Source organism: Pteropus medius, unplaced genomic scaffold, assembly GCF_902729225.1.
Source record: "Pteropus medius unplaced genomic scaffold, Ma_sr-lr_union100, whole genome shotgun sequence".
NCBI classification, from domain to species: Eukaryota; Metazoa; Chordata; class Mammalia; order Chiroptera; family Pteropodidae; genus Pteropus; species Pteropus medius.
Genome location: NW_024351073.1, coordinates 20,644,079 through 20,660,956, shown reverse-complemented (window position 1 = coordinate 20,660,956; position 16,878 = coordinate 20,644,079). Strand labels below are relative to the sequence as shown.

The 16,878-nt window shown below is 43.3% G+C and overlaps 1 long non-coding RNA gene across 1 annotated transcript; it reads right to left on the bottom strand.

The window, feature by feature from the left end:
• Positions 1-548: 548 nt before the first annotated feature.
• On the bottom strand, positions 549-3,552 carry LOC120586281 (uncharacterized). The gene is made up of 3 exons (XR_005648676.1): positions 3,415-3,552; positions 2,664-2,746; positions 549-654 (listed from the first exon to the last, which is right to left on the bottom strand). It is a non-coding gene; the product is annotated as an uncharacterized LOC120586281 (long non-coding RNA).
• Between the last annotated feature and the right edge of the window lie 13,326 nt (positions 3,553-16,878).

Sequence of the window (16,878 nt, the reverse complement as noted above, 5' to 3'; positions counted from 1 at the left end):
TAAGAGGTTTTTGTTTTTGTTTTTGTTTTTGTTTTTGAGCCAAACCGAGGACTACTGTGGGGAAACAAAATCTCAAAGGAGTGAGAAAATGCTCCGGAGAATGGCGATTTTGCAGCTTATTTTATACATTAGAGTGGAAGGAAGAGCCTGAGGAGGGTTACGTGGAATCCGCTGGTGATGGCTTAAGGGGGTGGGATTGGATAAAACCAAAACGGAGACACATACTTTTTTTTACTTTTACAGAAGAGTTAATAATTAACTTTACAGCCCGTAGAGCTGGAATGTGGGGGGCGAGCTCTGTGGTCTCCTGCGCGCTCCATTGCAAATGCGCTCTGCAAACAGCAGTCCCCTGAGGTGTCTGGGGGGGAAAAAATCACACTGACATTTCAAAAGTATGTTATTTTAGGTTCGAAAAGGTAATAGAGAGGCTCTCTTAAGGTAAAGATTGACCTTTGTCGGGAAAGCTACAGACCTAGGATTCGACAACCGCCAGGGCCCCTTTTCAGTTGGGGATTTTAACGTCCAGATCATCCTGTGTGGTTGCTTACCATCTCTGAGTTTGTAAGGTCCTCCCGAGGGGCCTCCCCTCAGCTTGTCGGGTTTAGCATGTGGCTTCTTTTTTGTCCACATAGTCAATTCAATTAGCTACAGAAGCTTAAGAAAGAAAACAAGAAGAAATGTGATTAGGAAAAGCAACAGCAGGAAAAGGAAGAGCAACGTTCTGACGCCGTAAGGATTCGATCAAAAACCTTAGGGCCCCAGTGGGAGAAACTTATGAATTTAGATCCTTCTGTGGACGATAAAAAGGGGTTTTATGGAAAATAACCTCACGGGTGATCTGATCATAAATGCCTACCCAGCAGGTCTTGGTGGGTGGTCGCCAAGGCCTATACCTTCTTCAGTAAACGCTTTGAAGGCAGCCCCTGCGCATTGTTCTTGTGTATCCAGGTTAACACACCTTTGAGGAGCCAGAGTAAGACCCCTTGATTAGGGTATTAACCCTCAAGAGACCACATAATCTCGTAATCCAATCCCGGCCCTGCTTCCTGCTTTCTTCCACCTGCAAGTAATCTTCTTTACATTCCTTTCTGAATTTTAAATGCATAAAAAAAAAAAAGAAAGAAAAAAACCTTGCAAAACTGTTATTCTATGAAACGTTTGAGACCTTGCTCCCCGACATATGTCATCAGTTTGGTTCAAATAAACTCTCCTAAAGATTCTCTACATGCCTGGACATTCTTATGGGGCCGGGATCATGTATCATCATCTCCCAGTTGATGAGCCTTGTTTTCACACGGATAGCAATCACACAGATAGTTTCTCAAGACAGAGGCTGTGAGTATACTCCTCTCAAAACACTGGGGCTCAATGGGGTGTCTGCCTCCTATCCCCATCAATTTTCGTTAACCCCGAGACATGTCCCTTCTTTTCAGATTCAGTTTCCTTAATGATAAAATGAAGGATTAGGTAAGATTTTGTTTCGAACTTTAGTATGCCTCAGAGTCCTCTGGAGGGCTTCTTAAGCCACAGAATTCTGGACCCCAACCACAGAGCCTTGGTCCAGGGCAGACCCCGGGAAGCTGCGTGTCCAGCGAGATTCCAGGTGATGATACGGATGCTCCCAGTCCAAGGACCACACATGGAGAGCCACTAGACCAGAATCACAGTGACTAGCAGACTCACTTGGCTACCATCAAAACCACCAAGAGAACTTATAAACCTCATATGTCCTAGGCTCAGACCTACCAAACCAAAAACTTCACTGGTGCATTGGGGGATCTGTATTTCAAAAAAAACCTCCCCAGATGACTTTTATGATGGACCAAGTTTAAGACTCAATTTGAACTAGATACTCGGTACAGGCCATGTCAATGTCAGCCTTCCATGATCTCATGGTAAAGGTTCAGCAAGATGGAGGGCAGGGACAACTTTCAGGACAGAATATTCTTTGTAGTTCATACTGGAAAGATGCAAGAAAAGGGAATTCTGGGGGGAACAGGTCAACCTAGCCAAATAAATGCATTTCCGAACCATCGCACCACGGCAGGGACTCTCCCGTCCTCCCCGCCACAAAGGTCGTCCTGCTGGAAAGACACAGATTTAATATTCGACACATCGCTTCACAGCCTGTTCTGAAACACTCGCAACCAAATTATTTTCCCGCCTCTGGATATTTCCAAAATAGTGGATAAGTGTGTTTTTTCTTTTTACATCTGAATAATTCAAAGAAGTCACCAGAGTGTCATCACCCAGAAAAAACTGAGGACCAGTCCTATGTGTAAATTCTTGTTTCTATCCTAAAACACAAAAACTGCTTGCAACACCCAAAATGACAGTTTTGCAGCTTCGCCAATTTTCGTTCCAAACTTCTTTGGAAAATTCATCACACTAGTTAATATTTCACCCAGGATCCAAAAAAAAAAAAAAAAGATTGAAAATTACATATTTATAGAAACTCTTAATGTAAGAAGAGAACACTAGGATTTCATGGAGTTCGTTAATAAATTTAAGAGCTATGATTCAGCAGTCCAAAGTTGTTGTTTTATTTTTCGTTATGAAAGAATGAACTAAATCCCAGGGACCAAGATGAACCCAAGCTGAACTAACAAACAGAGCAAAGGCAAAGTTTAATCGAACTGCTGGCTCCACTGCAACGTCGTTACCTTGAAGGCAAGGTCAGGAAAAGTATTCCATGAAACTGCTCCTCTAAAGAAAATCTGGATCAAAATCAGGGGTTTGGGGGATGCTAAAAAAAAACAAAGAAATTTTGAATCAGAATCAGAAAGAGCGCTAGTGTATTTCAAAACATCTCAAAATAATACCTGAGCGAGAACCTATTCCAGTTCGTTTTTACCATTTATGGGGCTGGTTGCTGACCCCTCCCCCAGCCTTCGAATGCAGCTGTAGGGGGTGAAGAGTCTTGCGTACAGGGCAGGGATTCCTGGCAAGGGCAGGTCAGAGTCCATGCAGAAAAGTAAGTAGCTGGTTTCTACAAGATTCTTGAACCAGTAAGCTATCGACTTCCCCTTACTCTCTCTGCGTCTGGACTGGCTCGGGCTTCCTATGTGGCCCACCTGTGGCATGGCACGCCCCTTTTGCTTGGGATGTGTGAGTATAGCAGTCTCTTCAATGGTAGTCATCTCCTGATCTGTTGAACTTGCCATACCTAAATAATAATAAAGCCTATATGTAAAATACTACAGTGATTTGGAGTAATTTGTTACACAAGACTGGGTAAACATAGGTATATAATTGTCCTACGTACCACAGTGCCATCTTCACATCTAACAAAATTAACAATTATTTCTCGATAGCATCTAATACTTAGACCATCTGACAAATGTTCTCCATCTCCCCAAAAATGTCTTTACAACCGATTGGTTGGAGGACGAGATCCAAATAAGGTCCACCTACCACATTTAATGTTATGTTTTTCAAGTCTCTGTCCAAAGGAGAATTTTTAAAAAGGTAAGACTGGAGTCTCCCACAAACATAAAGAAACTAGGTAGCAAATATTTCATTAACTCACTAAAGGAGGAAGCAGCCAGGATAGCTAAGTTGGTTAAAAAGAAACCTTGAGTACATATAGGCATTGGAAAATAACTGCTAAGTTAAAGTTTAAAAAAACTGGTTAATAATCTCCAAGGCAATGAAACTGATAATCGGAATCTTGATTTTTGCTGGCGGAAATCATTTACATCTCTACCAGACAAAATCGATATCAACTGCTATCAGATAAGAATTGTTTGTATCACTATCAATTCTGTATATGTAATCATGTTCCCTCAGAGAATTATAAAATATAATAATTAATCTTAAACAGTCTGAAATAGAGGGGCATTGCCCCAGAGTGTTAGGAAGTGCCCCAGCATGATGTTGACAGGACAGGGCATTAAGTCATCAGTTTCTATTTCCAAGTTTTGAGATTCTCTTTTTTCTTAATGCTCTCTAGAATAGTTTTCCCATTGTGTCATTATCCTATAGAAAGTCCCACATCTGGACCTTATCTGCTTATTTCAATCCAATGTGATTTTAAAATTAATATCTAGTGGCTGAAACGAATTCCACATGTTATTAAATGAATGACGGTTTTGTGTCAATAAGATTTATTAAATCGTTATGAGATGTTGAAATAATGTTTTGCTAATTTATTCATTTTATCATCAACCTCGAAGTCTAACACATAGGATTCCCTCGGGTACTCTCAGGCAGGGGTGTGGGCTCGCTTTTGAAGGCATAATCCTGGGGTCTTCCTTCTGTGGCTGACCTCAGACACAGTTCTTGTCCGCTGTTCCTCCAGGAGTCTGCCGGCACTTGGTGGTTCCCGTGATACCTGGGCAGGACATTTGAGGGGCTCTCAGTCCCCTCCTCTATGGTACATAGCTCGCCCATCTTTCTCCTCAGACTTTCACGGCTGGTCCTGGAAGTTGTGCTTTCTGTACAGTGCATTGGCTTTTCTTCTCAACACCAGTTTCTGATTCGTTCCGCTTCTCCCCTGGGTCTAAATGTCTTCGACGTGGCTGTTTCCTGGTTCAGCAGAGGGCGTCCCACAGACGCACCAGGTATGTGCGTGCACTGCCTGCGTCTCCTTCGAGAGGAGAGTTCTGTGAAGCACATGTGACACGGGAATATGAAATAAAAGAAGAGCATTTACTTGGAAGTCTAGGTTCTCATTTTCCTTATGGGCAAACCAAGGAGGACGACCCAATTCCTCAGCCTTGAATTTGAGAATTTTTCCCTGAATTGGACCCCAAATTATCCTAATATACTTATCTCTTTTTAAATTTGAAAGTATGACAAAGTTAAGAATTAGTGCAATGAACGCATTTTTACTCCCCACTGAGGTTCAAGTGTTAATATTTTGCCTCATTTACTTTATCTCTTTTTTTTCCTGACCTATTTGAAAATAAGTTGCAAACATCATGACACGTCACTGCTAATTACTTCTCCCTTCATCCTCTAAGGAGAAGGAGCTTCCTCCACATCACCACAATCACACCTATGAAAATCATCAATAATTCCCTAATTCATCTAAGTTTATAGTCAGGTTTCCCCAATTGTCCCCAAAATGACTTTTATGGATTTTTTTTTTTTTAAATCCAGGATCCAAATTGCTCTTGGTTTATTTATCTCTTTTAATTTAAAATCGCCCTAGTGGTGATATTAAAATTATGTCCACAAATTCTTTGATTCTCCCTATTCAAAAGGCAGAGCTTCCTCTTGCGTGCGGGCTGTGCTTAGTGACTCATTTTTAATAAACAGTGTGCGCCCAAAGTGCCAGCTGTGCCTTCTGAGATGAGGCCATACAAGGCATTGTGCCCTTGTCCTTGTTTTCCCTTGGACCACCGTCTGAGATACTATTCACTGTCAAGTAACTAACTTTCGGGGCCTTTTGTTACTCAGTAACAGATAACTGATATAGTGTCCATTTAACTTATTCCTCTCCTATCCCTTGTATTTCCTGGAACAGGAAGTTACGTTTAGAGGCTTAATGAGGGCCCAGTTAAACGTTTTGGCAAGTGGCTCTGCAGCTTGTGTTAGGGACTTCGTGTTCTCATATATCAGGAGGTTTCATGTTAGATGTCCTGCACTGAGTGGTGTTAAGTGTGACTACTTGGTTCGATTGCTAAAAATTTGCTACCACGTGGTAGATTATTGTTCAAAAAGTTCTCTTCCACCCACTCGACCTCCGTAAGAAGAGGACGTGTACTTCCCTGCTCTACTGATGCTGGGCTCGGATATGTGACTTGCTTTGGCCAATGGGATGTTAGCACACACGATGCAGCTAAAGGCTTCGTGAAGCATGTTTGCATCTGGGCCCGCCCTCCTGTGCTTCTGCCGCCACCACAGGAAAAGCTTCTCCTGGGAATGCAGGATTTTTGGAGTGGCACTCACTAACTGTTACACAACACAGCCAAACAAGACCGCGACCGACATTGAACAAGTAGACATTGTTCAGCACCTGCTTTTCTCAGAAAATCAGCCTCCTGATGCACAGACGTAAGCACTTGCAGCCATGTTTAGATTGCAAGACCCTGCCCCGAGGGCCATCGTAGACCAAACCAGGGCTCCTGACCCGATCAAGGCTTTGGTTTGAGAGCGAGTGAAATCTAGGCTGTTGTTCTGTGTGGCTGGAATAGTAATACGTAAAATCAAGAGCTGTGGAGTAGCCATATTCTCTAGGGAAGCAGGTCTAAAGTGAGAAAAAGAAAAATGAAGCAGACGCAGAGATAAACAGAGAAGGTCCTGCCAGCCTTCGAGGTCCTGGTTCCCATCCCTTTCCGAGGCCCAGATTCTTTCCTGACCTTCAGTACTAGTAAACTTCATCTTTCCAACAAGTGCCCATTTTATGCGTAAGATAGTGTCACTGCGTTTCCATACTTGCAACTTAAAAGTCTTCATACACATGCCTAAACCTATCTCTCACCCAGGAGCATCCCTGGACATACCTGCATTCATTTCCTGGGGCTGCCAATGCAAATACCACAAATGTGCTGGCTTAAAATAACAGAACTGTATTCTCTCCCAGTCCTGGCGGGCCGTTCCCTCTGAGGACACTAGAGAAGAATCCGTCCTTGTGTCTTCCAGCTCCTGGAGGCTGTGACTACTCCTTGGCTTGTGGCCGCACAGCTCCTTAGTCTCTGCCTCTGTCTTCGCACGGCCTCCTCTGTGTCTGCATCTCCTCTGCTGTCCATCCCTCTCAAAGACGTTTGTTGGATTTAGGGCTCACCCAGAGCATCCAAGAAGATCTCATCCCAAGATCCTTAACTTCATTACATCTACGAAAGATTTTTTTTTTTCAAGTAAGGTCACATATACAAGGCCTGAGTTTTGGGACATGGACCTCATACCTCATGCAGGCTTCTCAGCATGCTAGTGGAATGACCCCATAAATTGGTACCTATATGATACCCAGAATTCAACCGGAGGATTCATGGGTATTTTAAACACCCATGAAAGTTGCATGCGGTCTGAAAAGATAAGAGAAAGCAAGATTCCAAGTTTAAGATTCTTTCGTGTGAAAAGGAACAGGCGTTTACATGTTTTAGGATCCGCGTTAAGGTAAACAGTGTTCGAATGAGCAACACGTGCAACTGGAGCATAAGATACAAGCTACGGCGACACATACCTTCCTGAGGTCATGGAGTCATTGATACAACAATCGTAGAAAGGGCTGTGCGTGCGTGACTGTCAGGCACTGAGAGATGCACTCAAGGTCTTGTCCGCATCAGGACTCAGGTTCGCCTGGGTGCTGGCTGGAAAATTACAGCTTGGCCATCGCCCATGGGAACATAACATTCTAACAATAAGCTTCCTGCTTCTGTACCCCCCGCTTGCACAACCGACCTAGGGGTTGACAGTTAGTAAATAGAAGAAAAATAGACTTTTGTGTTCAGACAGAATGAGGAATGGGGTTTAGGGCTTAAAAACCCTGTACCTCTACATTTCAGGGCTGCTTAATTTGGGGTCTGCGTACCCCTGGCAGACCCAGCTGGCTGAATGAAGAGTATGTTTCCCATAACTCACTGATTTCTGGTGGTCCGTGTGTCTATCGGGGGCTGGCGGCCACAACATTTGGAGGCCCCAGCGAGATCTCAGGGAGTGGCCCTGGGATCTAAGACCGGACCGGCCTCTGAGGCGATTGCTGTCCCTATTGCGGATTCAAAGGGGTGGCCAACCTGAGATGTTCCAGGGCCCTTGAATGCCGTGACGGGGTCAGTACAATCGTCAAGGACGCAACCTTTAGGACACACTCTTTGTTCCTGGTCCCGGCGGGAATCTCTGAGGCCTCGATGTCTGGATAAAAGGTACCTTTCTGTTCCTGTTTCTGTTGACCGGTCATCGGAGGTCCGTGGAGAGACTGGACGCAGTCATATCTCCTGGATCGTGGCCAGGCCGCGGGACGCCGCCTCCTGTGCCCTGTTTTCAGGTTCTGTCTATTGTCTTTGGTCTTGTCTAGGTCGTAGGTGGTGGACTTCTCTGGGTCCACCTACACCCCAGTAATTGTTCTTGTCTGAGTGTCTGTTTTGTGTTTTCTGTGGAAGTGATGGGGGGAAGCCCGAGTTCACAAAAGACACCCTTGGGTTGTCTCCTGCGACATTTCAAAGAAGGGTTTGTAGAGGGAGCTGACTATGGCATAAAGTTTTCTCCAGGCAGACTAAGAACATTGTGTGAAGTTGAGTGGCTGTCTTTTGATGTAAACTGGTCCCGGGAGGGTTTTTTTTTGACGGGGGTTTAGTGAGGAATATTTGGAAGATTGTCATCGGAGACCCGGGACATCTCGATCAGTTTTCCTACATCAATCAATGGTTAAACCTTGTTCAGACACCCTCTCCTTGGCTCTGCCGGTATGCCCTTTCTCTAGGGGCGCAAGTCTTAGTTGTGAACACCCCAAAACACGCAGCAACTGAATCTCCAAGACAGCCCAGTCCCTCAGTTCTCCAATCTCCACCAGAGGACAGTGACTTTCCCCCACCCTATAATCCAGGACAACAAAGCCAAATAGCACCGCCTCACTTCCTCAGACGCGGGCAGGTAACCCCTATGGGCCTCCTGCCCCCGCTCCGGGAGGGGCGCCAGCCGATACCACCACCCCGGCCATCCTCCCCTTGCGAGAAGCACTACCCTAGGGGCATCTTTATGGTTTATGTGCCTTTCTCGACTAGTGACCTGTACAACTGGAAGGCACAGAATCTGCCTTTCTCTGAGAAACCCCAGGCATTAATGGGACTCTTAGAAAGTGTTTCAGACTCACTGCCTCACCTGGGAGGATTGCCAACAGCTTTTAATTACCCCCTTCACCGAGGAAGAACGCGGATGCATTCGGACTGAAACACAAAAGACAGCTGCGGGAGGGAGGAGAGCTGAGGAAGCGGGAACAGATCGAGGAGGAATTTCCCTCCACCCGCCCAGACGGGGGACACAATTCTCAGACAGGGAGAACGGCATTAGACGGTACCACCAGATTCTAATTGGGGGAATTAGGGTGGCTGCTCGTCAGCCAACTAACCTTTCTAAGGTAACTGAAGTTATACAGGGACCTCAGGAATGTCCTGGAGCGTTTCTTGAATGAGGCGTACCCCGCCCCACCCCCACATTGGTCCTTAGGCGCCTGAGAACCAGCAGGCAATTAATATAGCCTTCGCTACTCAGGCAGCCCCTGATATCCGGCATAAATTACAAAAAATTAGAAGATTTTGCAGGGATGAACCTGTCCCAGCTTGCTGAGATAGCCCAGAAGGTGTTCAACAACAGAGTGCCACCGGATGACCCCAAACGTATGCCTAAAATCCAAAGCTACTGTCATCAACCCAGCCAATCCGTTGCCAGACCCAGACTCCGAGACCCCCGTTCATGACTGCACAGATTTCACTGATGCTGTGTGTTCCTCACGCCAGACCTCAAAGACTCCTCTCTGCCTGAGGCCGATGAAGTTCCTTTCACGGCCGGGAGGAGCTTCATGCAGGAAGGAAGGAGGTATGCTGGGGCAGCGGTCGTAACTCTAACTGGCACCATCTGGTCACAAGCTCTTCCTCACAGGACTTCTGCTCAAAAGGCAGAACTCATCGCCCTCACAGAGGCACTAAGATGGGGAAAGGATAAAGCAGTCACAATATACACTGACAACTGATATGCCTTTGTCACTGCACGTGTACACGGAGCCATCTACAAGGAAAGAGGGCTTCTGACTCCAGCTGGGAAAGACATCAAGAACAAGGGAGAGATCTTAGCCTTACTTGAAGCCATATAGATGCCTAAGGCTCCTGCTATTGTCCTTTGTAAAGGGCATCAAAAAGGGAATAGTCCCGAGGCTGAGGGAAACCGACCAGCCAATGCAGAGACAAGAACGGCGGCCACACGGCCAGTGGGGCCCCCACCACATCTACTGACTGTTGTCCCTTACCCAGAACTGCCTCGATCTCCGATCTATACAGTGGAAGAGAACATATATTTTCAAGATAAGGGAGCCAGTAGGAACCAACAGGGGTGGTGGACGACCCCAGATGGAAAAATCGGGCTCTCGCAGCCCTTGGAAGGACTCTCCTCCACCAACTACACCAGACCACACACCTAGGGTGAACTAAGATGCTCCAAGCTTTAGACCCCTACTTTCACTTGTTAGAAGGGAGAAGAACTGCAGAGGAGATGGCCTCACAATGCCCGGCTTGTGCCCAAGTTAATCCAAAGAAGGGGAAGATAAAAGAACCTGTGCATAGGGAAAGAGGAACTTATCCGGGGGACCACTGGGAAGTAGATTTCACTGAGGTAATCTCGACTATGGGGGGCTACAAATATTTACTTGTTTTTATAGACACCTTTTCAGGATGGGGAGAGGCCTTCCCTACCAGGAAAGAGACTGTCTTAGCAGTTACTAAGAAACCACTACAAGAAATCCTCCCTGGATTTGGTCTCCCTAGAACTTTAGGGTCGGATGACGGGCCAGCCTTCACAGCAAAGGTAAAACAGCAATTGGCTAGCTACCTCAATTCGTGATGGAAACCCCACTGCGCCTACCGGCTCCAAAGTTCAGGCCAAGTAGAGCGAATGAATCAGACCCTAAAAAAGACATTAGTCAAATTAGGATTAGAAACTGGTGGGACCTGGGTAGAACTTCTCCCCTTTGCTCTTCTCCGAGCCAGGTGTACGCCATATATTAATGGATTCACCCCATTTGAAATTTTCTTTGGAAAACCCCCACCTTTAGTACCTAGAATAGAAGATGAGAAAAAGGCAGAACTACGTAACCTCGTCTTACTTAAGTCTTTACAGGCCCTTCAAAGTGTACAGAAGGAGATATGGTCCCAGGTTCGTGCTGCCCACTCAGCCCCAGGGGACAGACTTCCCCATCAGTTTCAGCCTGGGGACTCTGTGTGGATCCGGAAGTTCACTTCCAAGGGACTAGAACCCAAATGGAAAGGACCCTTCACTGTCTACCTGACGATGCCCACTGCAGTTAAAGTAGACGGCATCCCATCATGGATTCATCACTCCCACGTGAAGGCAGCACGAGAGTGGACAGCTCAGGAAGACGGGCCCTTCAGACTGAGACTCAAGCATACATAAGTATAACCCTTTGTTTCTTCCTTTTTATCACTTTAGCCCAGGCATTTGACCAGCCACAACCAAAACCAGAAGGAGCCTTAATAACTTTGCTAACGACAATACACAAGGTCTTAAATAAGACCACCCCGGGCATAGGACAAGATTGCTGATTGTCCCTAAACCCAAAACCCCATTACTATGTCAGGATAGGAACTCCCCTAAACTTAACTGACCTCAGCAGGCTAGAACTTCAAGTCGAATCACTAGCAGAAGTAGTCCTCCAAAATAAAAGAGATTTAGATTTATTATTCTTAGAATAAGACAGATTATGTATGGCTCTAGGTGAAACCTGTTGCTTCTATGCCAATAACTCTGGAATAATTAGAGAAAGTTTACTACTAGTACAGAGAAATTTAGATGCCAGGGAAAAACAAAGACTAGAATCAAATAACTGGTTTCATAGGATGTTCAGTTGGTCACCATGGCTAAAACCCCTCCTATCTGCTGTAGCTGAACCTTTAATCCTCCTCCTCTTGTTAACTTTTAGCCCATGTTTCCTCAATTTCTTGTTTGCATATATAAGGAAGAGAAATGATTCTATTAAATTTTAGTATTACGAAATAGAGGCTATGAGCAAATTCCGCATGAAGAATCAAGGATTTGATTTTCTGCTACGGCCAGTGGGGAATGTGCTGGCTGGAAAATTATTGCTTGGCTATCGACCATGGGAACATAGGTTATCACCCAAGGGAACATAACATTCTAACAATAAGCTTCCTGCTTCTGTACCCCCACTTGCACAACCTACCTGTGGGTTGGCAGTTAGTACATAGAAGAAAAATAGACTTTTGTGTTAAGACAGAATGAGGAATGGGATTTAGGGCTTAAAAACCCTGTACCTCTACCTTTCAGGGCTGCTTAATTTGGGGTCTGCGTACCCCTGGCAGACCCAGTTGGCTGAATAAAGAGTGTGTTTCCTATAACTCACTGTTTTCTGGTGGTCTGTGTGTCTATCGGGGGCTGGCGGGCACAACACCTGGAGCCCCTGGCCTGAGTAACCTCAGTTAACTGGCATGGTAGCTATCTCCACCTGTAGATAAATATCTCTTAGGAAAGATTTATAATTTAGAATTAAATATCAAAAACTTCGTGAGAATCAAAACCATATTATTAATATGAAATTTATTAAATGAGATATGTACATATTTGATACTTTATGTTCTCGGAAGAGTTAAGAGAATTTGACCTAAAAAAAAAGACAGAGAGAGAATTTGACCTATTGGACGTTCAGCTGTGTAACAGCAATTTAAAATGTGCAACTAAATACTAATTTAGACTTGTGATTCAAGGATAAAGTCTTACTAAGCTTATTCGCCATGTAGAGATGACTAAGAGAACTTAAATTTTGCTTCTTTTGTAAATTTATCAGATTCCCTTAATTACTTAACATTCAGGAATTTTTTGTTGCTGTGTTAATTCAGACAATGAAAATACTTTGAAGGGAAATCAGTTATCTTCCACTTAAAAATACAGTAAAAAAGATTTGAAGATGGTTAATTAACTAAGTTAGTAAATGGGATCAAGTTTTATCCAAAGATGATGCCATAGAGTTGCTAGATGTATAAGAAAAACGAGATCTTTAACCTCAACTTTAATAAGAAGATAAAAGATTTAGTATTTGTAACTTTCATATATTGAAAATTCAAATGTAAAGCCAAAATAAACATCTGACAGTTCTTTCTGTACCCAAAATTACCCCCGAGGATGCCAAAAACATATTGACAAGTTCATGCCATTTCTTGTTCATCTCTAGTTGCCAACATGTTGAGTACTTTCTGATGTCAAACCAAAATGCATCAAATTAAAACAAAATTTTATTTTCATCTCTCCATCTTCAGATCATGTGTAAAATTTCCCTGCTCTAAACCACTGCTTAACTGTATTTGCATCTATTACATGGATTTGATTTTACCTTGTCTTGAGTTGTCATGGTTTGTGGGGTCATATAAAGTCACAGTAGTTACTTTGTAAAAGATATTTATCTGATGAAAATGATAATGCAAAGGAAATGCTCATTAAGCCCCCCAAAGCTACTAGAATAAATGCTTTCAATCGATATCAAGTATCAAAAGCTTAATATTTCTGCTGATAAAGTAGTTTTGAAATAAACAGCATTACAGTTTTATGAATTAAAATGAAGAGACGTTTATAGGAACTCTATTCGTAACTTCCCCAAACTAGAAGCAACCTAAGCATCTTTCAGTGAGTGAGTGGATAAACAAATGGTGATACATTTATACAATGGAATACTACTCAGATATAAAAAGGAACAAATTAGTTATACACCCAGAAACATAGATGGATACACGAAAGAAATCAGTCTTAAAAAGTTACAACCTACATGATTGCATTTATATGACCTTCTGGAAAGGCAAAACTAGGAAGAGAGAAAGAACAGTGGGTGCCAGGGCCTGAGGGTTGGGAGAGTGTTTGACAACAAAAGGCACATGAGGGAGTTTTTGGGGTGGGGGGAACGTTTTTGGCCCTGCTTGTGTTGGTGGATACACGTACATACATACACGTTAAAATACACAGAACTGTGCACCCAAATTAACAGCATGTAAATTTAAAATAATTTAAAATGTATAAAGAGATGAGTATCAAAGAAGTCTAAACAGTAACTGCACATAACTCATGCTTTTTCTCTAGTGTTTGTTGCCCAGTTTTCTGACAGAGAAATAAATTCTGTTATCAAATGCCTTAATTTCAAGAGAATCCATGAAAGGAGTGTTGCCCAGTCACATGTTTCTTTTTCAATAAAAGAGCAAAGAGGTCCTTCCTGAAATCTGACATTGGGAGATAAGTTTTCATTTAAATTCCTGCAAGAAAGCTTGTGATGTCAGGGTGAGTGCACAGCGTATACCTATGTGGCCAGAGCAGCTGTGAAAGAAATATTAGTCTTTCAATTTTGCTGATTCAAAATCAAGTGCACAGGAAGACAGGGTCAAACTCCTTCCAGTTAGAATCAAGCAAAACGCCAGTAAGGGACAAAATGAGAAGCAATCAATGAACCCGTTTATCAATTTTCTTTCTCCCTAACTAGCTCTTAGTCTGAATAATAAAACTCCTCAGTTCTTTTTAATTGGTAAACTGCCGTGGTCCAGCCACGACAGGATCCAGGGGGCCCCGAAGGCGGGCAAGGCGTCGGCGCGGGAGACAGTTGACTACACAACTCAGAGGCGGTGTGACACTGTTCTGTTTTATTGTGATTGAGTACAACTTTTATACTTTTTATTTTGGCATTTGATTATACTTTGTAGTTAAGGTAGCAGGGAGTTAAATTTCTGTGGTTAGGCGAAGCAGAAAAATCTTATGGAGTATATTATTCTTAATGTTCATGATTAACTAGTACATTTTTCTCTCAATCATTAGAACAGAACTACCTGAAGGATCAATCTAAACTTTTAATTCTTATATCTATTACGTAAGATACAGTTTGACCTAAGTAAAGGTGATAGATAGATGTATTCATAACAGCAAGCATTGGCTTGTGGGCAGACATTGTTCTTCTTTCTGCCTGAAGAAATCTTTTAAATGCTATTTGATTTATGCTATATCTAAAGTTCAAGCTGAACCTTTCTCATAGCTGTTCAAAAGTTTCCTAGGTGCAGTAATGAGGAAAATATTTATAAAAATCAGTTTTACAAAGCCGCTTTCATAAGCTAAGTTTCTGTTCCTTTGTTTTTAAGCACCAAGGAGATCCTGACCTAGCCAGCCTTTCTATGAAACTTAAACTACTATAAGGCACATGAATTCCATCTTTATTCACTATATGTATACTATCTTTATTATAAGCTCCTGTATAAGGCAAAGGAAGATCAGGTAATCTTTTCATACTATTAGCCCCGCTAGGTGGATACCAGAGTTTTCCATTTATCCAGTAGGCCACAAAAGGAGGCCCTTCCATAGTAGGCACAGGCTTATGAGTAAATTTCTTATCCTTTACTAATTTTTCTACTAACTGCGTGGGAACAGGAGTATAAACTGGTTCTAGTAATTCAGCTTGTTATAATTTATTCATAATATCTTTAAGAGGCGCATCAAAAGGAATTTCCCTTAATAATTGTTCAAATAAAGGGTTTATGCATTCTGGACACGTCAGGGTGACCAGAGCTGATTCCATACGCGGGGAATTTACTATGTTTTCCTCAGAGCCAATTTTGAGGAAATCCATTTGTATAGCGTTTACACTTACTAGAATTTGTGCTACCCAAATTCCCCCTATTAATAGGATCATTTCTAAGAAACCAATTATCCCTAAACACATGCCACGTCCTCATTCTTGACGATGCATTCCTTGAAGCCTCTGTCCCCATCTCCGGACCTTGTCACGCAGTAGGGTAGAAAGAGGACGCGGCAGTAAACGTTATTATGTTTTGACATTTAAATCTAGATTCACAGACTTTCTCGAACAACTCTGTTTCTTTATTTCAAAGGTGAAAATCTCTTAACTGCTCTGAAAAATGAGGAAATGTCTCATTCAGTTTTAGAGATGGTTTGTTTTTATAGAAAAAGACTCCATTCTGTTACTATTTAGCGTATTATTCGTGTTAGGTATCTATCGCTGCGTAACAAACGTCCCTAAAATTTCGTGGCTTAAAGCAACAATGTATCGATTCCTCAAGTTTCTGCGGGTCTCCCCCGGGTTCAGAGGGCTGGTGGAAATGCTGACCGTGAAAGTTCTAAGTTGGCCCTATTCACAGGTCTGGGGCCTTGGACTATAACCACTGAGCTTATCTCTGCACGCGGTCCCTGGGGATTCCAAGAAATTGAGAATGAAATTTACAATATCTCTTAAGGCTCGTCTCAGAGTCGCACAATGGCACTCCTGCTGCATTCTATGGGTCAAAGCAAGCCCAGAGTCACGGAGTGAAGAAATCAGTCACACCTCTTGATTTAAGGAGGAGTGGCAAAGTCACCTTGCAAAGGAGCAAGGACAGAAGGACACCATTCGCTGGGGGGCCATGACGGTCACAATGCACCACACTATTATTAATGCTCATCTAAACATTAATTAAATTAGCCCTTGGCTCTAAAACCATAAAGGGAATAAGATTACGCTAACAATATATTTTGGATCAGAAGCTCACATTCATTTCAGCTTTGATGTAATTAATCTTTATTTTAAAACTATCAGAAACCATTTATAGGTGAGTCAGAGAAATCTGACCCTGTGGTTTTTATGGGGATTTTAACCCTCGAGCAAGAGAAAAGTAATGTGGAATCTGTTAGCTATTTTAAAATGCACTATTATTATCTAATTGTATGTCAACTCCCTCGGGTTTTCTGATGTCTAAACATTTCAAAATGTTATAGAATTAAAGGATCCAATTTCCAAGAGGATGTGGGCAAACCTGAACAGAAATGCAAACTAGAGCTGGCATGCTGGTAGGTCCCTGGAGCAGAAAGCACAGAGAAAGGCCAGGATAATAACCCTCGTGCATGCAGCTCAGGCTTGGCCTTCTGCCGCCACAGGCTGCCAAACCTGCCACACTCGGGCAATAAGGAGGGACACTCAGATGAGAACCAGGGCCATGCAGACATCTGACCACGTCTGCAATTTGGGCTAATTCCAAGAATTCTCTGGGAAGAAAGTGCTTGTAGGTTCAAGTTCAAACTCCTTGGCACTAAAGTCAAGCCTCAGTTTACCCTCCTGGGCCTGTCTCCTCGACTCTCACCCTCCTTTCACCATTGCCAAGTACACCAAGCACTTTCCCACAGCTAGGCTTAACCCCACGCTGTTCCCCACTCCCTGCTGCAAAGTCTTTTTGGAGG